This window comes from Taudactylus pleione, unplaced genomic scaffold, assembly GCF_031769625.1.
Source record: "Taudactylus pleione unplaced genomic scaffold, aTauple2 ptg000054l, whole genome shotgun sequence".
Taxonomy (NCBI): Eukaryota; Metazoa; Chordata; class Amphibia; order Anura; family Myobatrachidae; genus Taudactylus; species Taudactylus pleione.
Window position 1 is genome coordinate 9806283 of NW_028284456.1, and position 25985 is coordinate 9832267.

Genomic DNA, 25985 nt, shown 5'->3' on the forward strand with positions numbered 1-25985 from the left:
TCGTCTGTACACACTGGCCGACGGGGGCACGATATATTGGCCGATCAATAAATTAGCACACACTCTTCTGACCCTGAGTGGTGAAGCTCAGCAGAGACTGCAGTGGTGGAGGGAATGAATCTAGAAGTGATCCGCATCATTTGTCCCATTTATAATAAATGCCATCCCACCTGGCTCATTAGTGGCCAAGCCATGGGCCTATCTTTGAGTGGTGGCAGGGAGCTCCATGTTTAAATCAGTAGTAGTTATGTATTTGTGTGTGTATTCCCATGGGATGCTTAAAGTTAAGAGGAGTAGGGTGAGCCCCTGGAGAATTCCTGAATACAAAGCGAGAGGGCTAGGGTATGTGGTGTATTATCATTGGTGTAACTGGGGTATTTCTGGCAAATGAGAGGGAGGCAATATCTCAGCTGTACGGCTGCTAGAGGTGCATTGTTTCAGGTGATGAGATGATCAACATGTGCCACATATTGAAGGGTTCTGCCTGTAACATGTTTGTCAAAGTTGCACAATATAATTGGCACTTACCTGATCCCAGGAAAGAAGAAGAGAAAGTCCAAGTTGAACACAGCAAGCAACAGGTACTACAGCAGGAGATGATATGACTCCTCCACTGGTTGATTGGCAGCAATGGCGCCAGAGCAGTTATCCGCTCACTGGGAATAAATGCAGTTCCCAGCATTTAAAAAAGGCAGCAGGGCACTGATTAGTGTATCCGACACTGACCACAGACAAATCGCGGGAAGATTCTGCAAATCAGTACACCTGAATAACAGCACTGCAAAGAGCCGCCGGCAGAGCGCTCCTCCTGATGAAGTGTGCAGTGACACGAGACAGAGCAGAGACCAGGTGGATATCATATCAGTCACCAGGCACCAGATGGGCAGTCTCCACTGCACAAGTAGTCGGCGAGCAGTAATTCAGTGGAGAGGTAAAGGGTTGTGCTCAAGAATGTCATGTGCACAGAGAGGCTCTGGTGGATTGAGAACATCCATCGGTGATGCAAGCTCAGCTGGGTGCAGAGGACGCAGGCCCAGAAGCCTCCATGCCCCATTGCACTAGTACTCCCAGCACCTAATATACTTATGCCACCGCTTCTAAGTATAAAACATACTTATGCCCTTCTTCTAAGTATAAACTACACTTTGATTCCTTAGGTAAAGTGTATCTTGTAACATTTGCAAACGTTTCTATATCATAAGGCATTAAAGAAGATCTCCACCAAAAAACTAGTTAGTTTGGAGAAAACAATGGGACTGATTCAGAGATGGATGCTAAAGACACAGCCGCTGCGTCTTTGTACGAAATTATGAAAATATGTTTAAGACGCCCACTGCAGACTTATGTGATCTGCTGCTGCATCTGAAGACACAGTATTGGATCAACTGCGTGAACATCGGACATCTGGGTAACCCTCAAGTTACTCAGGATGTCCAGGTAAATCACGCTGCTGATGCAGCCACTGGCTACAGCACATCCAGAAAACAGGGCAAACACGACTCCCTTTTCCTAGAATGCTGCCCGTCGCCATCCTCGAACACCAGCAGCATGTTAATCATGCTGTGGCTTTTTTGGGCACTGCAAGCAAAATTGCAGAAACAGATGTGCAAACATCGGAGATTTACATAAATATATTACATGTACAAAAATCTTTGAATCAGCCCTATTTTAACATTAAATTTGGTGTTTCACCTATATGCCTGATCTACCAGGCCGACCGACTGTCCCTGTCCCTGTCCCTTACTCCTCCTCTAGTCCTGATCACCTGGTTCAAACAAGGAGAGCTGAGGTTGGCCCTCACCTAGTGTACACACATATTCATGTAATGGGATGTACTCGTGTTGGGCACGTACATTAACTCTTTCTGTTTAAATTAGACAAAAGTGACTAGTGTGCAAGAGAAAAGTGTGAGTCCCTCATCATAGTGAGTAATTAGAACACTAGATTTAATGTTACCTTCTTCTTTATAATGATTGGACCTAAGAGAGGGATCTAAGTTTGGAAACTCTTTTATGAATTTGGAGACTAGAAATACTTGTTTTGGCTCAGAAAAGTGATAGAACTCAATCATCTGGAAAAAATATTTCTGTAATATTTGTATTGTGGCAGTGAATCTGCAATGATCTAATTTGGCATTACGTTTTACCTGAAAATATCTTTATCCATATAATCATTAATTCAACTTTACTCAAGTTTCAGGACTGTTTTATTAAAGGATAATTCATTGTCTAGTTTTGTATGTTATAAAATTATAATCAAAGTGGGGTATGGACTGCCTACTTTGATATTACATCACTATGGGTAATCATTGTGGCATTTAGGGCCTGATCCTGAGTAGAGCAAAAAAGAGAACATTATGGGGCCCATATATCTAGATTTTTAGGGCAATTCCATGTTCTGCTGACGCTGAGGGATCGGTGACCATGTTGGACAATCTCAATTCCCTGATTCTGAAAATGGTCGGATTCAGGGAGTCAGGGATTTTTAACATGTTGAAGTTCCTCAATTCCCAGACTTATCGCGGATCATCGATGTCCATCAATCTGCATTTTTGAAAGCCAATCTTCTGCTCGTATCAGCTGCAGCAGAATGGGAAATAGGGCATAGATGTATGGCCCACATATCTGTGCACCAGGGGCGTGCGGTCAGGGTAGGCAGGGGAGGCAGAGCCTCCCCTGTCATACTTCTGAGATTTGATATAGAAATGATTAGAATAATACAAAGAAGATATTTATAACTTGTAAACATCTTCTTTATTTATTGATCAATTTTATAGTTAACACTCACCAACTTTGTGGAGCTCCCTGGGGCTGCAGGGAGATGAGAGATGAGGCAGCAACAGCTCAGCCTCGCTTTTGTATAGTCAGATATTGCTTGCAGTGCTGGGGACGGGGCTACACCATGGTCAGTAAGCTGCACAGAAAGAGAGCTAATAGAAGCATGCCTCTGAGTATAGGGGGCGTGTCGTGAGCACTGATGGACACCTTGGATGTGTCATGTGTCATGCCCTGCAGTGTTTAGAGATTGGAGTTCAGTCAGCAGAAGCAAGAGAAGACACAATGATGCAGGTAGGAGAATCAATGGATGCTGAAGCATAGTGTAGTGAGGGTAGAGTTACAGTGAGTCGGGGGTGAGACAGGCTCCCAGCACCTCACCGCACGTCATTGCTGTGCACCTTGGCCAAACCATGTTGCACTGCAGGTGGGGCAGATTTAAAATGTGCAGATAGATTTAGATTTGGGAGAGGTGTGTCCAAATGCAAATCTAAATTGCTGTGTAAAAATAAAGTTGCCCAGCATTTGTAGGCTATATGCAAAAGCAGACAGTATTTACTCTGCATGTAAAAATTTATATGTACCTCTTGCATTGCAACATGGTATGTCTAGGTGCACAGTTACTTGCTCTTTTGTACTTTGCTCCAAACTCAGAATCAGGTCCTAAGTGACAACTCCCATCAGCCCTTACATACATGCAGCCAACAGCCGAATTAATCACAATTGGTCTCACAACGGTGAAATCGTTACCAAGCTGCCTTGAGCCCAGTTGAATGGATTAGTGCCTACATTTGCACAGAGCAGACAGCTGTAGATAACACAAAATGGACTTTAAAGTTTGATGCAAAACAATTCCTAATTTATATAATGGAATCCACTTGGTTAAAAATAGACATATCTGTTAAAGTAGATGTTCATTATATAAGTTATATAAATCATACTTGCCTACTCCAGGAGATTTCCAAATCAGATGGTTTAGATGTGGTGGCTTGGGCCATGGTGATGCTAATTGTCCACTTACTTCTGAACCTATGTAATGTTATACTGCTTATGTAAATCGCAGAGTATCTTTCTATGCTCAGCTAGCTTGCACTGCAGACTGACCAGCTGAGCCAGATAAACAAATCTCTGGTAGCCTGATTAGTCTTGTAAAAAGCCGAGTTGGGGAGCCCCTTAAAATATCAGAGGAACTGTCCCAGGATTTGGAACACGACACCGTACCCGGGTCAGCACTGACCCGGCTCTCCAGCGCAGGTGAGCAGCGCTTCTTCCCCTCCCTCCACCTCCGCGACCTTCTTACCTTACTCTGCAGAGGTCCAGAGGCAGGGTGGGCGGGTAGGGTGCGCTGCTCCATTCTGGTCGGCCCCGCAGTGTACACTTGGAGATGATGTCATCTCCAAGCATCACTGAAGCTGGCCAATTGGGGCGGCATGCGGCGCAACCCGGGTCATCATGATTTGATTAAGCCTCAACATAATAAACTAGAGACAACACAATACAATATTGTCCACAACTCCTAAACAAGAAGCAAGTGACAGTTTTTGTTGAAAACACAACATATTATAGATTTATACCCAATTTTTCCACCATTGCTGTCCCTTTGACTGTCCTAACCAAGGGTAAACAGTCAGTTATGGTTAAGTGGAAACCTGAGGCAGAAATGGCTAACCAGGTGTTGAAGGTAGCATTGAGCACCCAACCAATTTTGATGACATCTGACTTTAAAAATTAAGTTGACGTGCAGATAGATGCATCAGAAAGGGATAGGTGATGTATTGTCTCAAAGCAAAGATGGTGAAGCGCATCCTCTTATTTATTTAAGGAGGAAATTGAATATACATGAGATAAATTATGCCACTGTTGAAAAAGAAGCATTGGCAATTAAGTTGGCATTAGAAACACTAAGGTACTATCTTTTGGGGTGAAAATTTAGGTTGATTACAGTTCATGCTCTATTGCAGGGTATGGCTGAAAATAAAGAGACCAGTGGGAGAATAACTAGATGGTTCTTGGCGATACAAAAGTTGAAGTTTTCAGTAGAGCATAGGCTGGGAAACCAAACGACCAACGCAGATGCTTTCTCCCATATCTTTTACTTAGGGGCTACAGGGGTTCCGCGCCACGGGTTGATATCTGAAAAAACATGCTAGACTGAATCTGATCAGCAGCCTTGATTGCAGACCACCTGTGAGGGATAAAGGGTGTCTCAGTCTCTGTAGGCAGTTTCTCACTGCCTGTGGAACAGGTCAGAGGCCTGTTGAGAGAGACTGTGATAAGTGAATGTTAGTGCTGTGCTTTGCTTGAGTCATTTATATCTGTAAAAAAAGAAAGAACCGCACCTGCTGCAGAACGTTGTTACTTGAGGGTTAATCAAGGCTTAAGTAACTGTCTTATGAATATGCAAAAAATTAAATAATGATGAAGAGTCTGACCGTATGATAGTAAGCTTCCTGGTTTTTTAATGTGGTAAAGTAATGTTTACATATAAAGAGTTTGTGCCAAAAGCAAACCAGAGATTCCTTAATTTGTCCCAGCAGACTTTCGGGAGACAGTGTTCACCTGCCAGCATAACAATGTGTTATTTGTATTGTTTTCCCAACTCTCCTATTACCTGTCAAGAGATGGTCCGAACAATGCTGCTTTTACTCACAGAATGAGCCATTGGCTCATTCATCTTCATCTGTATTTTGGCTAGGAAAAAAAGACTTGCTATTATAATAATCCACAATCCTAATAGTAACTTTCCTTTAGTTTGGCATGTATATGTTTACCTTCTGTTGCATATGTTCCACTCTCATTAATTTAATACAGATATTCAAGGGCACCTTTGATCAGTATGGTTTTGGAAAGCACATACCTGTCAGACAGTTCCTGGCACATTATAGACTATGTATTGTAATAAAAGTCTCAACTGTGGAAAATCTCATTTTACAGCATGTGTAAGGATGCAATTAACCTGTAATTAAAGTAGTGTTTATGTTGTAAATTCACACAGATAATTACATAAATGTCTCATTTCCACAAAGGATTGATTGCCCTTTGGTTCTCATTGGTTGGGAGGTGTATTTACATGATTCCTCCAAAGTTTGTTGTTAGTGGATGCTTGCAAAGATTTTATGTGTCTGTATCTGTTTACTGCTGTCCCTGCTTTTGCTTCTTATGATGGTAGATGGGGTGCAGGTCACAAAGGCAAATAACTGCGATACATCTACAAAACAAACATTTGTAGAGTGTAGCGTGACTTTCAGGTGCTATTATTATTATTATCATCGTAGATTTGTAAGGCGCAATGTGATCTCCAGCATCGGAGTAGGGAAAACAGGATATACATAAATCAGGTAAATAAAATAAATGCAGTCAATGGTTTGGAGGGTCCTGCTTATGAATGAACTTACATTCTACCTTGAAGAGGGCAAAGCAGAGACAGGAGTAGTGAGTATGGCTCAGAGCGGAGATTGGGACAGTTGTGAGGATGTTATAGGTGGGAGAAAGGTATGCTTTAACAAATATATGGTTTCTTTGACCGTTTAAAGATTTGAAGGCTGACGGAGAGTCTGATCAGACATGCTAGGGAATTCCATTCGCAGTATAACTGTCACTAATGAAGATGGGCGGTAGAACTGAGCTCTCGTTGACCAGGGGGTGGTGTGTTGTGGTTTCGGGGTGCTGCACCTTTGTGTGGGAGTACCTTTCCCGCACTGAAAACTTATGGGGGTAGGGGGGGTAAGGTGCGCTCTTACTGCTAGTAGTGGTGATGGTGATGACTTGTGTGTGTTTGTGAGTGGTGTTAATTAAAATGTTTCTTCTGGTGGTGGTGGTGTTTTGGGAGTGAGGAGGGTGTGATTGGGTATGGAGTGTAGTTTGGAGTAATGTGAAAAGGGGAATGGAATAGGATCAAAATGAGGCCAGCGAGACACAGTAATTTGGGGCAAAATCTTTTATTGAGTAGTCACAATGCTGCTCTGTTAAGATCCCGGGCAGGTGGGTGGGGTTCAGTGATGGGTGGTGATGAGACTGGGGAGGTAGGTGGACCCTTTTAGGAGGCTCCTTCCCGTGCGGTTCAGTGACCTTGCACGTCACCCCTGCTGGACCTATGGTCGACAGTCTAGGAAGTCTCGGGGGGTGGGGGGATATGCAGAGTGGGTTGGAACACCTGTGCGGCGTCCCGCATGTTGGTGTAAGTCTTGGCAGTACTTACCTACCGGTAGGTTTTTTGTTATGGTGATGTAGGTCGACGTTGCGGCCGTTGCAGATGGGTTGGAAGCTGCAGGTTTGTTGGTGAGCTGGATCAGCGTGTTGCTGGTGTGCTGCAGGTGCACGGCTGTTCTGATTGGTCTGCGGAGGTCAGCGACCGGAGTATGCAGCTGAAGTTGGCTCTTGGTCGTGCGGCTGGTGGTGCGGAGCCAGAGGTGTGGATGGGTGAGCCGCTGGGAGGCTGGGTTGCAGCGTGTGTGCTGGGACCACCCCTGGGGTGTGGTCTGCCCAAGATACTGACTAAAAAAAAGCCAGGGAGGAGGGGGATGTGGAAAGTGTGACCGGGATGGAGCTGGTCACTGGCGATGTTGGCTGGGCGGACTTGCGGCCGGATGTGCGGGATGCTCTTATCACTGACGGTCCCTCGTGGAAATGGGGATTGACGGTGGAGACACCCTGGCCAGGAGTGAGTTGCTGAGCACGCCTGGGAGCAGGGGGGGAGAGAGGCTGGTCCGGGGTGGAGCCGGTCACTGGAGGTGTGAGCGGTGCGGACCAGCAGGCGGGTGGGCTGAGAGCTTTCTGCACTGGTGGTCCCTGGTGGGGATGGGGATCTTTAGTGGAGGTCAGCCTGGATTGGTGTCTGGTTTGATGTGAGGGTCTCCAACGCATTTCGGCACAGGTGCCTCCTTGAAGAAGGTAGGTAAGTACCTTCTTCAGTAGGTAAGTACTGCCAAGACTCACACCAACACGCGGGACGCCGCACAGGTGTTCCAACCCACTCTGCATATCCCCCCACGACTTCCTAGACTGTCGACCATAGGTCCAGCAGGGGTGACGTTCAAGGTTACTGAACCGCACAGGAAGGAGCCCCCTAAAAGGGTCCACCTACCTCCCCAGTCTCATCACCACCCATCACTGAACCCCACCCACCTGCCCGGGATCTTAACAGAGCAGCATTGTGACTACTCAATAAAAGATTTTGCCCCAAATTACTGTGTCTCGCTGGCCTCATTTTGATCCTATTCCATTCCCCTTTTCACATTACTCCAAACTACACTCCATACCCAATCACACCTTCCTCACTCCCAAAACACCACCACCACCAGAAGAAACATTTTAATTAACACCACTCACAAACACACACAAGTCATCACCATCACCACTACTAGCAGTAAGAGCGCACCTTACCCCCCCTACCCCCTAACTGTCACTAATGTTGGTTAAACATGGTTACCATTGCTGAGCGAATCCTATATATGAGACCCTGATTGAAAATATAAGGAAGCTTTGTACCGGTTTGCTGGAGTAGATGGGTTTAAGCCAGAATAAGAGTTTGCAATTGACACACTTTGAATTATTCAGTAATGCAATGTTAGGATGACATAACATGTTTATTATTCATATAGCTGTACTTTAGATCAACTCTATGCCCTACTTATCACAAATAATCTTCTCATAGATATTAAACATTTACATATTTGTAAAGGCAGGTAGAGAGTAGTACTGTGCCATCATACCAAGGGCATCATTGGGCTGAAGATAAACCGGTAAGCCATTTCAGTTCAGCTGCTGAATTTGGTGAGTTCAACTGTAATTTCTGTTGTAATTTCCATTCATTGTATGAATGTGCATCTGAAAAAGGGCCATGGCTTTATGAGGAAGGGCCAGGGAAGAGATAGGGGAGGCCAGGAGTTGCTGGGGATGAAAGAAGAGGAAGCTACAAGTGAGAATGATAATAAACAGGAAAACTGACAGGCCCAAACAGCGCCCCCTGCCCTGCGGTACCCTGTGCCATGGCACAGGTCGCACTACCCTAGGTATGGCCCTGATGTCTTAAGATTTCTACAATTGCTAGTTCATCTTTCATATCTCTACCTTACACACAGGGCCTGATTCAGACCTGGTCGCGAGCGCTGTCGATGGTGGGCCAGTGCGCATGTGCACGACGGAGCCGGCTCCGTCGTGCGCATGCGCAAGACCCGGATAGCGACGGGCAAGCCGTTGCTCCGGGTCTTGTAACAAAGGGGGCGTGCTGTCGATGTTGAGTGACAGCACGCCCTCTTTGGTGGGCGAGCCGGGGGAGTGGCTGCCCAAACGGAGGCGTTCCCATGTGAACGCCTCCGTCTGGGGCCGGCCCCAATGACATCACGAGTGATGTCAGTGGGAGAGATTTCGGCTCTGTTAGAGCCGAAATCTCTCTGGGGCTTGCGGCAACGAGACCCTACCACAAGGTCTTGACCATTGCGACCATCTTCCTGGCCGCTCGCTATAGCTATGCGAGCGGCCAGGAGGCCTTTAAAAAAAAAAAAATAGCCCGGCCCTGATTCAGAGCGAGCGCTCTGTCAGAGCAGCCGGCTCTGAATCAGGGCCAGTCTCTTCTTCTTCCATTCATACCACACCGTTGGTACAGCGCAAAAATGGCAGTCATAAATATGGTTTTAATATTAGTGGTTAATAATACTTCCTCCATATAGCAGCCACACATACTGTTCCCACCACCAATAGCAATTGTTATTCCACTATCTTATGTATCATGCGTTCCCCTTGCCTATTAGACTGTAAGCTTTTGTGTCTGATCAAGACCATCTATACCTTCTATTTCATGGCATTGTGTTTTATTTATTTGTATCCCACTTTCTTCCATGTACAGTATAGCACTACTCAATATGGTTGCACTTTATAAATGATAACAATATTTATTGTAGACTGAAATACCATCTGAAACTTTACAAATTGATTGCAAATCGAGAACAAACATAAATGGATTACTTAAGTATTTACTCCATACACCTAAATACATTCTTGTTCAACCACTTGTCACATAAGTAATTGTTTGTGGAGTTTACTTGTGTACAGTAGAGATTTTCAAACTTTTTTTTTTTTTTTTTTTAAATACAAGTAGCTGATTTACAAATTTATGGTGTAAGTTGGCCATATTTAGGGCTCTATTTACTACAATCCGCATATTGAATGCAGATTGTAGTGTGATATTAACGACTGAATTCGCATTGCGAATTCAGGCAATATCACAGGGATTTACTACAAATCCCTTGCAGGGACAGAGCTTGTGATAAAGCTCTGTCCCTGCGAATCCCCTCTGCAGCCTTATCACGGTATTTTCGCAAAAAATACAGTGATTAAGTGCCCGCGCATGCGCCGACCAGTCGCTGCTGCTACCCCCCGGCACTAAGCCCTGCCCCCCACGATCGCGGACCCCCCGCGACCCCCCCCCTCCCCGCGATCCCCCTCTCCCTTAATTACACTTACCTACATGCTCCGTGACTCCGGTGATGTTCTCCATTCCTCCGGTCAGGTGATCTCCCATACTGCACTGGGGCCCGATCACCTGATGACCGGGCAGCAGTGCACTATGGGAGACCAGCTGACCGGAGGGGAGACATCACCGGAGGCCCGATCACCGGTCTCTGGAGTCAGTAATCAGCTTGCGGTCTGTATAGACCACACAGCTGATTACAGGGACCGGCTCTGCTCTCCCCGTTAGAGCAGAGTAGGAGCCCGTAACCGGGGGAGAGCCTGGATATCTCCACCTCCAGGTGGCGTTATTATCACAGGGCTTTCCCCGATGTTTTTTCACATTTTATTTTTAGTAACTCTGGTCGGATCACATTCCCATTACAGTTATGGGAAATGCGATCTGATTACTAAAAATATGTGATACTTAGGGGTTGGAGTAGAATTTTACGAATTCTACTCCAATTGCCCTGTAATAACTATAGGAGATACTAAAATAATGTGAAAAGGGTGTGAAAACACCCTTTTTCACTTTATTTTAGTCAAAATAATGTTAATAAATAGAGCCCTTAGTCACCCCCCCCATCTTCCTCCTGTACCTCCTCTTTCCTCATTATTTTTGTTGTCAAAAAACCGTAATAACAACATTGGGGCATATTTATCACAATCCGCATCTCAAATGCGGATGGTAAGTGATAAATTTTCCCAAAATCGCAATGCGATATTTGAATACAGTGCAACGATGTATCAAATATCACATGCAGGGACAGAGCTTGCGAGAAAGCTCTGTCCCTGCCATAGGCGTCTTTATAATGGGTGCAAGGTGTGCAGGGCACACAGGCCCCTGGGTTCAGGGGGGCCCACACTGCACACCCTGCACCCATAGGTGTTTATACTTACCTCTCCTCCATTCCCAAAGTGCTTCTCTGCAACGCTGTGCCGCGCTGTAGAGTAGCAGCCATTTTCCCAGTGATCTGAACATGCGCAGAAAATATGTCCCTGGGAAAGTAGGTGCAGGCGCCATTTTCTCGGGGACCCGCGCATGCGCAGTAAATTCTGGCATGAAACCAAAATCTACAGCGCGCTGAGCCGCTGACAGAGGAGAGGGCCCAAACGGAGGCTGCACACGGGCCCCCTCCTCTCCTCCTGCGAATTCCCTCCACACAGTACTCAGAGTATTTTTTTATTTAAAAAGACCTTGAGATTGTCACCGCACATGCGTCGCCTTCTACCCCCCTCCCCAGTGGCCGATCCCTCCACCCCTCTGCGTGCGTGATCCATCTCTGCTCTCCCACTAAGCTAATACTGAACCCGGGAACCGTTGATCTGGTGAGCTCCTCTGTGACTCCAGTCAGTTGATCGCTGGGATCCTGCTCTTTGACCCTGGTCAGTTGCTTTGTGCTGTAATCTAAAATTCTGGGATCTCAGTTTACAGCACAGAGCAGCTGAGCGGGCTCACAGAGCAGGATCCCAGCAATCAGCTGACCGAATTCACATAGGAGCTACCGGATCACTTATCACTGGTCCCTGGGTTCAGGTAATTGTTTTATTTTTTCTTTAAATATTTCTTTTTACAGTGATCAATTTTTGGTGTATTTAGACACAAGGCTGATCACAGGCATCGGCTCCCGGCACCACCAGGTGGAGTTATTATCCCAGGGCTCCCCCCGTTATTTTTTTACAATTTTATTTTAGTAAATTTGAGCATTACAAGTGTGGGAAATGTGATCTTTTTATTAAAATAAGGTGATTTTAAGAGCTTGGAGTAGTTTTTTTTTTTCTTTACAAAAGCTGCTCCAAAAGCCCTTTAATACATTTAAGTGATACTAAAACAATGTGAAAAACCCCATTTTCACATTATTTTAGCACAAATAATAACGATAAATATGTCCGATTGTGAGTTTTTTTTTATACAAGTAGCCCACAGACAGTTTCCAAACAAGAGCTTTATTATAAAGGTAAAATAAGAAAAGCTTATTGAAAGCACCAATTAAGACAAGGCTAGAAGAAGCTTGCAAATGCTTTTACCCACTTGCCTGGCATGATCATATTAAATGTAATTGGGCTTTCATCACTGACATGGTTGCATCTGATGCAACCCATCAGAAATGCTAACCAGCGGCCCATCTAAAACTTATGGCCAGGGGCACCGAGAGGGGTGGGAGCAGGTACTACTTATACGGGCAAGCTGGAGTGGTATGGGTCAGTAGCACATCATGTCCATGCCCCAACATCACAGCCCATCACTGCTTTTGACAACTCTGCCCACAGCTCTGCCTCCTGTCTCCTCCTCTCACCACTGCCTCAATGACAACCGATACTGACAGGGATCGCCCACCTGTGGCTGCAGCCTGAACTTACTTCTCTTGACAACTCTGCCTTCAGTCTCCTCCTATCACCACGGCCGCTCTGTGATTGGTAATCCTATCAAGAATGTGCACCACTGCTGCCACCTTTTCTTCTTGCAGGACTTTAAAGACCTTTGAGAAGTGTAACTATCGAGTGAGAGAATTAGGTTTATTCAGTAAAAAAAATGACTTGTTCTGTACTGTTTATATATATTGTGACAAAAACTCTGGAAGGGTTGTCAGGGGGAGATGTATATGGCCCAGGTTTTTGCTTTCTGCCTGCTAAACAAAAGCTGATTAACAGCCTTGATTGCCAGACCACCTGTGAGAGGCTGATGAAGGTTGTGGCAGTCTCAATAGTCAGTCTCTCACTACCTGGGGAGCAGGCTGTCAGTCTGCAGACCTGTTGAGAGACACTGCTATGGCTTTATTTAAGTGCTGTATTTAAATGCTGTTTTGTGTGAGTTGGACATTAGGTCCTTCCACCCTTAGAGAGGGAGACTTCTGTTTAGTTATAGCTGGACTGGATAAGATTTATTATTATGATTTTGTTTATTTTGCTACACAAATAAAACTAGCTGCGGTTTATTTTACCATGGCCCTGGATGGTCGTGATACTGATTGACTGCTGCATACTGAGTGCAGCCGTTTACCCCAGTAAACATCACTGCTTAACCTGCTCTTGCAACAAAACTAATTAAACTACACAAGCCCATGTCTGGTTTCCTGAATGGGATTAAAACTTCTATTTCTCAGTGTGGGCAGAATTATAACGGAACCTCAATAGAAGTATTGGACACCCCTGCGCAAGCAAGCTGGTGTGCTCCTGACACGTGTTTGTGAAGGTATAAAATGAGAAGTATAGAGATGTTCTCTATAACTCGGTGCTCCCTAAATTGTGACAGTTCTATGGAAACAACAAATGTTTTTATCAGGATGACAATGCCACCTGTCATGTTTCCAGGGTGACGCTAGACTGGTATACAGAAAATTCGGTAACCGGATAGACTGGCCAGATCTTAACCCCATTGAGAACCTCTGGGACGAATTGGAGCGACAGGTGCATTCTAGGCTGACTCGATCTTCTTCAGTGTCACACTTGTTCACTGTACTTAAGGTAGAATGGCAAAACATACCGCCTGCTGTTGTCCAGGAACTTGTGGACAGTTTTCCAAGAAGGGAGTCTGCAGTAATCACTGCATGTGGTGGACCTACAAAGACTGACATCAATAAAGTCTCATTGATCTATTTGCTGTAAGTGTCCAAGCACTTTTGTCTACATAGTGTAACTTGCAATAGACCCTGATATTCCCATAATCTCTACAAATACCATAGAGATCAGTAGTCTCCTTGTTTACATCAATTCAGACCACAATCACTCACTATACATTGAACACAACTGTATCCCCACTGTGCACATGAAGAAGTCTGGAGTCGTGTTTCAAAAAGAGCATAAAAATGCCAGTGACTGACAATTATAATGTGTTGCTTTGTCGCAGTGCAAACACGACGTGCTGCATTAACATGTGTGCGTGCTTTATTGGAAAGGCAGAGCTCCTATGGCACACAGCACATTTTCTCCTGCTGACACATCCTGCAAATGTTTGTTTCTAGTAAAAGTACCCCGTCTTTACATATTAAATATACCTTTTAATTATTTTACTACTCAAGTTATTGTGTGCATATTGTTATGTAGTGGGTCCAAACTTGCTGTACTGATGTACATAAAATACAGTCTAAACCTTAATTAAATAAAAGTAACATTGTTCTCTTGGGGTACTTGTATGCATTACACGGATTTAAAAATATGCTATAAGGTTGAACTTAATATACTGGATCACACTACAGTATTATTCATGGCTGTGCTTTGCCATGTGACTGTGAAGGGTGTTGTAATGGATGCATTACTACACTTTACCTCTCCCTGGTATGCAGTCTGCAAACCATGTCTAACAAGCTTTTACTACCAGGCTGATTGCAGACAGAATTAAAGTGCAGACATGAAGGCGATTTTCATTGACTTGACATTCCTTATGAATAGAGCTATTCATTAAGTGAACCTTAAACTGATCTTTTCACCTCCTTTTACTTGGCTAATCCTCCCTCAGGCTGCTGTAGAACAAAAGTTAAATGACTTGTGATAAAAAAAAGTTGGTGGTCTCAGTTGTTCAGTTATTTGGGGACAACTAACCCACATTATCAAGTCACTTATCATAATCCTCCCAAACACAAGTGTTGTTGAAAAAATGTCTGACTGATTACACAATAATTCAACAGTGTTGTCCAGCATTCTGTGATGGAAACAGTATTAGGTTATGTAAGCTTGGACAGTCCAACATCTGCCAGTGGTGCTTTGCCCTAGGTTGCATACAATGGAAGTGAATGGTTTAAATCAGTGGTCTCCAACCTGTAGCTCGCGAGCTACCGGTAGCTTGCGGTCTTAATTTTGGTAGCTGACCTAGCTGCAGTACTGCAGAGTCAACTAGGAGGAAGTGACCTCCGATGTGTTCTCCTCCGTGGCAGCGACACCATGGGTGGAGCCACAGGGAAGCACATTAGGTGATTGCCGCAACCTCTACAGCAATCACCTGACGTGATTCCCCGTGGTTCCACTCACGGCGTCTACACTACGGCAGAGCGAGTGACTTCCGTCCAGCCCTGCAAGAAAATCACACAGTAGCCCTGCCTATATCGTTTGCTGCTCTACTGCACGTACCTCCTTGTAGCCAGTAATTAACAGTGAAATGTGCCTGTGCTTAAATTTTATTTACAAACTACAACAATATCACTGTACTAATTAAATGCATTTTTATTTTCTATGAAACTTTTTTTTTTTAAATTTTCATTAAATTACCTGCAATTGTTCGGTTATCAGCCAAATTTTTTTTTCTACAATTTTAGTAGCTCTTTAGGAGGTTTCATTTTTCTAAAGTAGCTCACACCTCAGTTAACATTGGAGACCACTGGTTTAAATCATGGAAAATAGATACACTGTAACTGGGTTAGTTACATACTCACTGCAGGTTATTCAGATGATGGGCAAAATTTACTAAGCGGCGGTTTGACGGCGGTTTCTATTCTAATCTAAACCCCAATGGTTTGGTGGCGGTTTCTATTCTGTTCTAAACCCCGGGGGTTTGGTGGTGGTTTTGCAGCAGTTTCTAAATGACAGCCCTGTTCTATTCTATTCTAAAATGTGTTTCGACTGTGGTTTGGCGGCGGTTTTGCTATCTGCAGATTTACTAAGGCCAAAACCGCTGCAAAACTGCCATCAAAACACATTTTAGAATAGAATAGAACAGGGCTGTCATTTAGAAACCGCTGCAAAACCACCACCAAACCCCCGGGGTTTAGAATAGAATAGAACCCGCCACCAAACCACCTGAGTTTACAATAGAATAGAAACCGCCGTCAAACCACCGCTTATTAAATTTTGCCCGATGGGTGTATAAAGAAAACAAGTAACACATACTTGCTGGCTTTTTCACATCTTAAAGAAACAGAGCTTATGTGTTTGGTGTCTCCTTGCCAAATGAAGATGTGTTATGGGTTGGTGTGGATCTTGCAATATTGGTAGCTGTGGAAGCTGCACTTGTGACCCAATCAGTATTCCTTGAGTATTGTCACATTGTGCCATGGAGTTCTAATCAGTATTTTGACAAGTACTCAAGTTGTCTTTTTCTTATAAATGCAGAGTTGGCTGGTGCACCTGTTTTCTTAGTGTAAGATCAACAAATTTGTACTGAATATAGCTACAAAACAAACAGCGCACATGCATATTTGCTCATTTCTAAAACTTTTGCCTGCTTGTGACTGGAGAGGTGTGATGGGAAGAAAAGTGCTGGTCTAACAAAGTACAGTTAGGGCATGTTTGCATAAATGAGATGCATATACACCTGCTAAAGCCACATCAGTTGCAGGTGCCAATGCAAATACACATAGATGATAAAAGATGCAAGCACTAGCTGACAGCTTCTGATTGGCTGATTGCTAATTCACCTCTGAAGCTGGTTGGTGCTTTTTTTCAATGATCGTGCCTATATTAGATAACTGCGTGGGCATATTTAAATAGGTTTTTTTGCTACGAGTATTATATCTGCTTGTCATAGAAAGTTTTTATTTATTTAATATATTTGTGTTTTAGGGTATATTAGTACATACCTTACATCAGTTGTGTAATTTCATCCTGGAGACAAGTTATAATTTTTTGCCCCTGTTTAAAAAAAATGGTAAATAAATATGGTGTATATCTATCTATCCATCCATCCACACAAAGACACTCATGCCCCTTTTACACCAGAGCTAAAACCCAGGTTATTGCAGGGTTAACCCGGGTAGCTCCTTGGTGGAAAAGGGAACAGGGTTGCATTCCCGGGTGGAGTGACCCGGCAATCCAACTCAGGTAACTTGCAGGGTTTAACACAGGAATAACCCGTGAAACTCTGCAGTGTAAATGGATCACGATGACCTGGATCGTGCCGCATGCCTGCTGATTGGCTGGCTTCAGTGGTGCACGTCATCTCAAGTGTCCACTTCAATGCCAGAAAAGCCGGGTCACTGCAGATCCGGCTCCGGTGTGAACGGCGCCAACTCCGAATACCCTGGGTCGGTGCTGGGAAATTCCGGGTCTGATCCAGATTGGAATCCTGTTCCAACCTCCGGATCAGACCCGGAATTTTAGTTATAAAAGCAGTATTATATAGAATGGTATGCGTTCTGCTTCCCGGCAGTCTGGATACCGACGCTTACCTTACCGGCACCAGAATACCAAGGCCGGTCAGAATCCCGACCGCCAGGATGCCGAAGTTAAGTAGCGCGGTGGGCGGGAGGTTTAGGGGTTAGGGTTAGGCACTAGGGGGAGGGTTAGGTACTAAGGGGGGAGGGTTAGGTTTAGGCACTAGGGGGGGAGTTAGGTTCAGGCACCAGGAAGGGAGGGTTAGGGTAGGCAGAGGGGGGGGGGGTTTGCATACCAACAAACCCTGTCGGGCTCCAGGCATTGGGATTCTGACCGCCTGGATCCCATCTGTCGGTATTACATATCGATTCCTCTAGAACAGTGGTGTCAAACTTTGGCCCTTCAGCTTTTGTGGGACTACATATCCCAACATGCCCTGCCACCGTTTTAGCATGCCCTAATAGCAAAACTGTGGCACGTCATGTTGAGATGTGTAGTTCCACTGCAGCTGGAGGACCCGAGTTTGACACCACTCTAGAATATGTGAATTTGTTTTTCTAAGGCCTATTTGCTAAAGTAAATTTGCAGACTGTCCACCCGCCCCCCCCCCCCATTTTTCAGCTATATACAGCTATGCATTATTCACAGATAAGATAGTGACCTGTTTACTGCAATTAGCATGAGGCTCAGAGTTCTCCTGATGGAGGCAAAAGCCATCTGATGTGGGGTGGGGAGCTCTCCTAATACCCCTGATGGAGGGGAAAACTGATGTGGTAGGGGGCCCTCCTGATACCCATAATACCCATAATAGAGGGGAATACCACCTGATGTGGGGGCTTTGAGGACTGAGGGACTGAATTAGCTTTGGAAATAAAGTGAGATATCTCACTCAACTGATCATCTTGGTGAAACCATGCTACACTTCATGTGGGACAAATTTAAAATGTGCAGAGAGATTTAGATTTGGGAGGGAGGTGTCCAAACTGGCATCTAAAGTGCAGTGTAATAATAAAGCTGTGCAGTATTTGTGGGCTACATTCAAAAGCAGCCAGTATTTACCCCACATGCAAAATGATTTATGTATTTACAACCCTTGCATTGCAGTATGGTTTGTCCAGGTTCACAGTTAAGTGCTATTTCTCACTCTATTCCCAAAGCTGAATCAGGCAGTTTGAATCAAGATACTGTTAGACTGCTACTGTGGTGGAACTACAAATCACAAAATGCCCAGTCTACTGCCGACAGCTTCACATCCCGGGAAGTTGCTCCACCATAGATCTGCCCCAGGCCCCCGCCTCCCATGTCGTTTTACTTGCAGCTTCGTCTGGTGCATCCTTGTTGACATCCAGCTCCTGGAATATCTGCTGCCGTGCTCGGGCCTGCCTCACAGGTCTGGGACCAAAGCTGCCACCAGGGCAGAGTGGAACGGGAAGTAGTGGGGGTGGGGTGGTGGCAGAGTCACACTGGCATGAGAAGCTGCTGAGGAGCAGCGACATCAATGAGTGGGGACAGGCTATAGATAGACAGAAGCGGCATCTGATGGTCTGACATGGAGCCCTCCACTAGTATATGGTTATGATAGTTTCTCAGGTGCTGGGAAGAGGTGACATGTGTTGGGCGGCCATGACAGTACAATCCAGGTACATATTTACAGCCCTAAATGGGGTGCATATATTGTGGGCAGTGAAAAAGGTGCCCCTTCAGTGCTGGCACCCGGCGGCAGGCGCCTCCATTGTCTCCCATAGTTCTGCCCATGCCTTCCATGTATGCTACTGATACAGAGCTGGATGCATAATAAATAGGCTATTTTTATGAGTGGCTTTTTAGAGATTCACATATATGTGGCCAACTCATATCAGACTCATAGTGATCTATTCTTTATCACAGCATATCGATTTACAAATTATCATAGCCAGAAAGAACCTTGTAAAAGAAGAACTATAGTCAATAGACTATTACACAGGTTCTCAAACTCGGTCCTCAGGACCCCAAACAGTGCATGTTTTCCATGTCTCCTCACAGAATCACAAGTGAAATAATTAGCTCCACCTGTGGATCTTTTAAAATGTGTTAGTGAGTAATGAATACACCTGTGCACCTGTTGGGTGACCTGCAAAACGTGACCTGTGTGGGGTCCTGAGGACCGAGTTTGAGAACCTCTGGACTATTATATTTAATAGGATCCTACATATCACCATTAATCATATAAATATATATGGTGCAGCCTTAAAAAGGTATACATTAAATAATGGCGTTCTAATAAAAACTTTTTAGCATATTTCGTATAATCCTACTTAATTATAGGCATTGTATATAAGTACAGGATAGCTACAGCAGTAACTGTAGGCTCATGATTGAATTGTTTTGTTTAGCCTGGTGATTTACATAACAGCAAGAATGGCTCCTATTTTCGGTCATTGCAAACTTCATGGTATGTGAAAGTGCATAGGAATCCCTTGGAAACAGTATACTTCCATGGTAGATTTAGCAAGCGTAACCCCATATTGTATGCTTTTTTCTGTCTTTTGTAAAGAGGGATTAAACCAAAAGCCCTTTGTAGTGCATATGTTTATACAAAGTAAATACACCTGAAGCACTGGAGAGAAACACTTAATGAAGTAAAGCAAATTCTGGTGTTCATAGCATTCCCTTGTCATCTTCACCAGCACCTTAATTGCCTGGAATTGCATGTTTTCTTAAGGTGATGTCCTAGGCTTTAAAAGGCATTCAGTCTGTGTAGCATTAATACTAGTATAGTTAAGATGCTAAGGGGGGCATTCAATTAGGCTGCGAAAAGTCGGAATCGGCGATAATTTATCACCATCTTTTTCATCTATTTCAATTATCCCCTTATTCAATTTCAAAGACTTTTTGTAGGTTTGAAAAGTCTTTGAAAAATAACGGGGATAACTTTTCACCATGAAAAAGTGCAGAATTGGGGTTTAGGGGTGCAGGCTTAAAAAAAATAGCATGCACCCCTGGGAATGTCATTTAAAAATAAACTGTCAAAAAAAGTAAAAAAAAAAAAATAGGGACACCCTAAAAAAGTAAATTCAAAATTTGAGGTGGGAAAAAAGTGTTTAAAAATAAGGAAATAGGTTCAGGGCTATTCTGCAAGTATGCGGCAGGTGTTTTCTAGAATAGGCTATTAGCGGCAGGTGCATTTTTGCAGAATTTTTTAAAAATGAGTTTAGGGACTTAAAAATATGCTTTATTTTCATGTACCCCAAATTTGATGGGACCACTTAAAAAAAAAAAAACCTAAGTGCTCTGCTGCATCAATTCTTCAATGTCGGGAAAAAACACCTGCTACAGTATTTAAAAACCCGACTTTCTTCTGCAGGCAAAAACTGGGGTACCCATAGTGATCCCCCATCTCTGGACATCTTTAGGGGGGGTCTTACAATTATTTCCCGAAAATTCAAGTTTTTTTTTCGTAGATCCCAATTCGCCGGGTCCCATTTTCGCTCATTTTAAATTGAATACGGGGATAAAGCAGGCATGCGCCCGATACTTTATCCCCAGAGAAGCTCCGATGTGGAGCGAAAAGTCCAGCATGGACTTTGCGCTCCCTAATTGAATACAGGCCAATGTGTGACAGATTTTTACTTTTTTGTGAGTAAATAAAAAAATCATAGTATTTATTTATGTTCTTGATCCAACTGTTTAAGAGCAAGTGGCCTAACTGTCATTTTAGCCGGCCATATTTTTAAGCAGCTCCTGAGCCTCCACTGCACAGCATCAGCTCCTGGCTTCTCTAGCCCCCCCCCCCGTGGCTGCCGCCATTCAGCGGATTCAACCCCCTTTCTTCTGGCAGCGCTCAGTGCCCTAGTTTTGCTGCAGTGGCTCTTGGCCCCTGATGTATGAGAAGTTGCTGCAAGATCGTGGCAAACTGCCACTGGAGCCTTAGATTGTGGTGGGGTGCAGATGGCTATCATCTCACTACAGATGCGTGGTTGGTCCTGGGATACATGCAGAGGGAGTGCTTCTATTACAGCTAGCGGCCATCTTCCCACACCTCTAACCAGATGCTGAGTGCTGCAGAATTCAACAGATTCCCGCACTATTTCTGCTCTCCCTGCCTTTACCTGTGCCTGAGGTTCTGCTGCCTTTTTCTCCCCTGAGTTAGAGGCTCCTCTAAATCGGATTGAATGAGTTTATCCCTGTGCTTTCTGTGTTGCTCTGCATTAGTGGCCTTATGATGTGAATTGTTTCATGTTTCCCTACCACCCATATTTACTACTAATGGCTACGTGACCTACCTATGTTGCTTTTAAAACTACGGAAGATATCTCCTTCATTTACTCTCCCATTTTTCTCCTTCATAAAGGCTGGAGGATACTGGACCATGGGGTTGTAGATGGGACTGCAAGGAGCTGGCACTTAACTAACTCTGTAACTTTAACCCAAGCTCCTCCCCTCTGCAACCCCCTGACTTCAGTGTAGTTTAAGTGCCAGTGGAGTAAGGCACGTTTTTAGAGGGCTGCTTAGCAGCCCTTTGTTAGCTTAGGGCTATTTATTTTGTTTTGTAACTTTTTTATTTTTATTTATCGGTGTCCCCCCCCCCCCCAGAACTCTGGTCATAGAGACCGCCTGGGCCTGGGGACAGTGTGCTGCCGCACCGTGGTAGAGAGTGCAGGGAGTCAGCAATGTCTTGGATGGCGGCGCCATCTTGCCAGGCTAAGTGACGGCAGCTCCTGCGGGGAGAGCGTCGGTTACAGGCCGTCCGCTTCTCGGGCAGACCAAGTGTTTTCCCCATAGAGGGGAGTAACACTTGATGGGAGAAGCCTCTGGCGATCTCCGTGTAGTGGGGGGCGGAGCCATGTACTGCTAGCTCCCCCCGCTCTCCAGCTGCAGGTGGAAGGCTCCTACACAGCATTTCTACTGCTAAGGTTGCTCCCAGTCTCTGAAGTGGGACAAGCCTGGATGCCACGAATGAAGGACAGGGACAAAGCCACAAGCTTCTCTCCTCTGCGGCGTTTAGCCAAAGGCAGCTAAGTATTTTAACAATTCAGTGAACGCACTTTATTTTTTTTATTTTATTGTTTTTTGGGACTACCTGTCTCAGCAGAGTAGTGTAGGCGTGACTACGATGATGGACAATTCAAGGCCCGCCAACGTTGGCAATATTTTTTACGTGTCCCTAGTGTCATGTCAAATTGCCATATGGACAGTCTGATGCCGGTGCGTTGTGCATGCACTGTCAGATGGGGCCCACTTGTGCGCAGGCATCAGGTGGTGCCACTTCCGCCCCGGACGAACCGCCGTGGGATGAAGCTATGGGTCAGTCGCTCTCCGACTTGGAGAGGCTCATGGTTCATCAGAGGGAAGAACAGGCTCAGGCAACCACGAAGGCTCCTGTTAGGCAGGCGCCACCCACAGCCGAGGTGGTCACCCAGCTGGGGCCCGACCCACCTTTGCTTCGTACCATGGAACACACAGCGGCAGATTTCGAGAAAGTTTCCACTTATATGGAACAGTTCTTTGAGGACCCTAAGCTCTGCACTGCGCATAAGCGTCTTCCTTCGCCCAGGGAACCGTTAGACGTTGTAGATTCCAAGGAGGAGAGGGAACTTCCAGCGGAGGTTCTTCCCGAAGAGGAGGGTCCAGAGCCCCCTGTGGGTCAGGGGTGGAGGACCTCATTACGGCAGTGAGACAGTCTCTAGACTGCCTGGACCTGGATACCCAAAGCAGTAGCGGTGGGACCGTTCAAGTGTATGCGTAAGATGATCATTTGTTTCTCAGCTTCCTTGGACCTCTCGAATCTCGGATCTCATAAGTTTGCAGCCCTTTACCCGCTTCCACCAGACCAGGTCGCCAAGTGGGAACAGCCTCCCAAGGTTGATGCGGCTGTGGCACGTTTGGCCAAACACACTGCGCTTCCGGTTCAGGGTTCGGCATCCTTCAGGGATCCGATGGATAAAAATTTGGAAGGCTGCCTTCGGTCTATTTTAATTGGCTCGGGGGTCGCTATTCGACCTTTGCTGGCTGTTACCTGAGTCACTCAGGCCATGGAGACATGGGGCGACAGATTGGTTGATGGACTTTAGAGTGACTTGTCCAGAGATGCTTTACTGGTTTTGGCGGAGCAGCTTCATGGGGCAGCAGAATATGTGTGTGAGGCCGTCTAGGACGGGGCTCAGGTTTCCTCCAGGGTTTTGGCTACAGCTGTTTCGGCTCGCCGAGCACTCTGGCTCCGTGCCTGGGAGGCTGACGCTGAATCCAAGCATTCTTTAGAATCTCTCCCTTTTTTGTGGGGGGATCCTGTCCGGCTCGGAATTGGATACCATCATTGCCCAAGCAACCGGTGGGAAAAGCACCTTCCTCTCCGTAGTGGCCCAAAAACAAAGGGGCACACGGTTCCATACTTTTTGCTCTTCCTTTCGAGGGGAGCATCCGTTAGAGGTCAGGCCGTCTGTGGATGGTTCTTCCCCAGCAAGGGTTCGGCTCCACAGGGCAGATTTTCCAGCGCTTTCAGATGCTTGGGAGCAGAGGCTCCTGAGAAGCCTAGCGCCTGACGGGGTCTCTGCCCATCCAGTCCTGTCGGGGATATGGGGCCGCCTCCTCCGATTCAGGGACTGGTGGGTAGTGTCGACGGCCTATTACTGGGTGAGGGCCATTGTCTCCCGAGGCTGTGTAATCAACCTCAGGGGTCCACCGGCGCAACGTTTTTTCGCGACAGCCCTTCCCAGGGACACGTAGAAGAGACGGGCCTTGGATCAGGCCATCACTCTCTGCTTTCAGATAGAGTTATTGTTCCCGTTCCAGCATCACAACAGAAATGGGGCTTTTACTCCAACCTCTTCCTGGTTCGAAAGCCCAACGGCACCTATTGCCCGGTTTTGAATCTACGGGCTTTGAACACCAGTCTATGGGTGGACCGGTTCTGCATGGAATCCCTCCATTCAGTGATCCAGGGAATGTCGGCAAACAAATTGTTGGCTGTGCTCAACGTCAGAGATGGGTACCTCCACGTACCTATTTGGCCAGGGCACCACTCTCTCCTCAGGTTCACAGTCGGACAGGCACACTACCAGTTCCAGTGCCTGCCATTTGGCTTGGCAACAGCTCCCCGGGTCTTCACGAAGATCATGGTGGCTATGGCATGCCTGCTACATGCGGACGGGATAACGGTCATTCCACACTTGGACGATCTTCTGGTGAAAGCAGATTCGGCTTCCCAGTTGCAGGTCCATCTGGACCGCACAGTACAGGTGCTTCAGTATCATGGCTGGATCCTGAACTTCGAAAAGTCTCAGCTCACGCCTTCCCAATGACTGATATTTTTAGGGATGATCTTCGATACTTCTCTCCAAAGAGTTTTCCTGCCCAAAGCCCGGGCCCTCCAGGATCTGGTCACGAAGGTACTATCAGTTCCTCGCCTCTCCATCTGGCTGTGAATGAAGTTACTGGGTATGATGGTCTCTACCTTCAAGACCATCCATTATGCCGGCTTCCATTCACAAAACTTCCAGTGGGAGATTCTCCAAAATTGGACGGGTCGCACGGAGGATCTCTCCTCTCAGCTTCTGATTCTGTCAGACAGCACTCGTCAATCTCTTCCCTCGTGGCTGGTATCTGATCACCTGCTACAAGGTTGCTCCTTTGTTGCTCCCAGCTGGGTCATTGAGATGCAAGTCTCAGCGGTTGGGGAGCGGTGATGTTGAACCTTTGTCTTCAGGGTCTCTGGTCATCAGAGACTGTTCTACCAAATCAATGTACTGGAGTTTCGGGCCATCTATTTGCCTCTGTAGGGAGCCCGGACCTACCTGGCTGGCCGTCCAGTGAGGATTCAGTCAGGCAACGCCATGGCGGTGGCATATGTAAACCATCAGGATGGCACCAAGAGTGCAGCTGCCATGGCAGAGGCAAATCGCATTCTAACTTGAGCAGAGATCTTTGTTCTGGCACTCTCGGCTGTGTTCATTCTGGGTATGGAAAATTGGAAGGCGGACTTCCTCAGCTGGACCACCTTCCTGCTGGGGGAGTGGTCTCTCCACCCAGAGGTCTTCCAGCAGTTGGTCCGTAAGTGGGGACTTCCGCAAGTGGATCTGATGGAGTCTCGGCACAATTGCAAGGTTCCCTGCTTTTGTGCGAGATCCCGAGACCCAATGGCTTTTGCAGTGGATGCCATGACCATTCCCTGGGACTTACGTCTGGCCTACTTTTTTCCTACGATTCCCATGTTACCTCGGGTACTCCGGCGGGTCAGGGAGCAACATGTTCCGGTGATCCTCGTGGCTCCGAACTGGCCGCGCAGATGGTGGTACACCACGGTCCTCAGGCTGGCCGTAGGGCCCGGTTGGCGTCTTCCGCAGTGACCAGATCTACTCCTGCAGGGGCCGTTCCAGCACCAGGACCTTCCTCAGTTGGCTTAAACGGCCTGGTTGTTGAGACCGAGCTCTTAAAGGCTAAGGGGGTTCTCCCCTTCTATGGTCTGTACCATGGGGCTGATTCAGACCCGCTCGCAAGTGCTATTCGCTAGCAAGCGGGTCGATATTTGCCCCCTGCGCATGCACAGCCTTCGGCGTGCGCATGCGCAAGACCTGGCCAGCGACAGGCGCTCCGTCGCTATGGGTCTCGCACCAAAATGGGGTGGTTGTCGATTGTGATTGACAGCTCGCCCCGTTTTGGAGGCGGGCAGGGGGGGTGGCTACACAAACAGAGGCGTTCCCGAAGGAACTCCTGCCATTTGTGGGAGGCACCACTGACATCACCAGTGAAGTCAGTAGTTGAGCTTCC

General features: G+C 46.1%; 1 protein-coding gene across 2 annotated transcripts in view; it reads left to right on the forward strand.

Moving 5' to 3' along the window:
- Positions 1-25985, forward strand: part of BBS9 (Bardet-Biedl syndrome 9) — a 538001-nt gene that overhangs the window by 465482 nt on the left and 46534 nt on the right. The gene's annotated exons all lie outside the window — the stretch shown is intronic.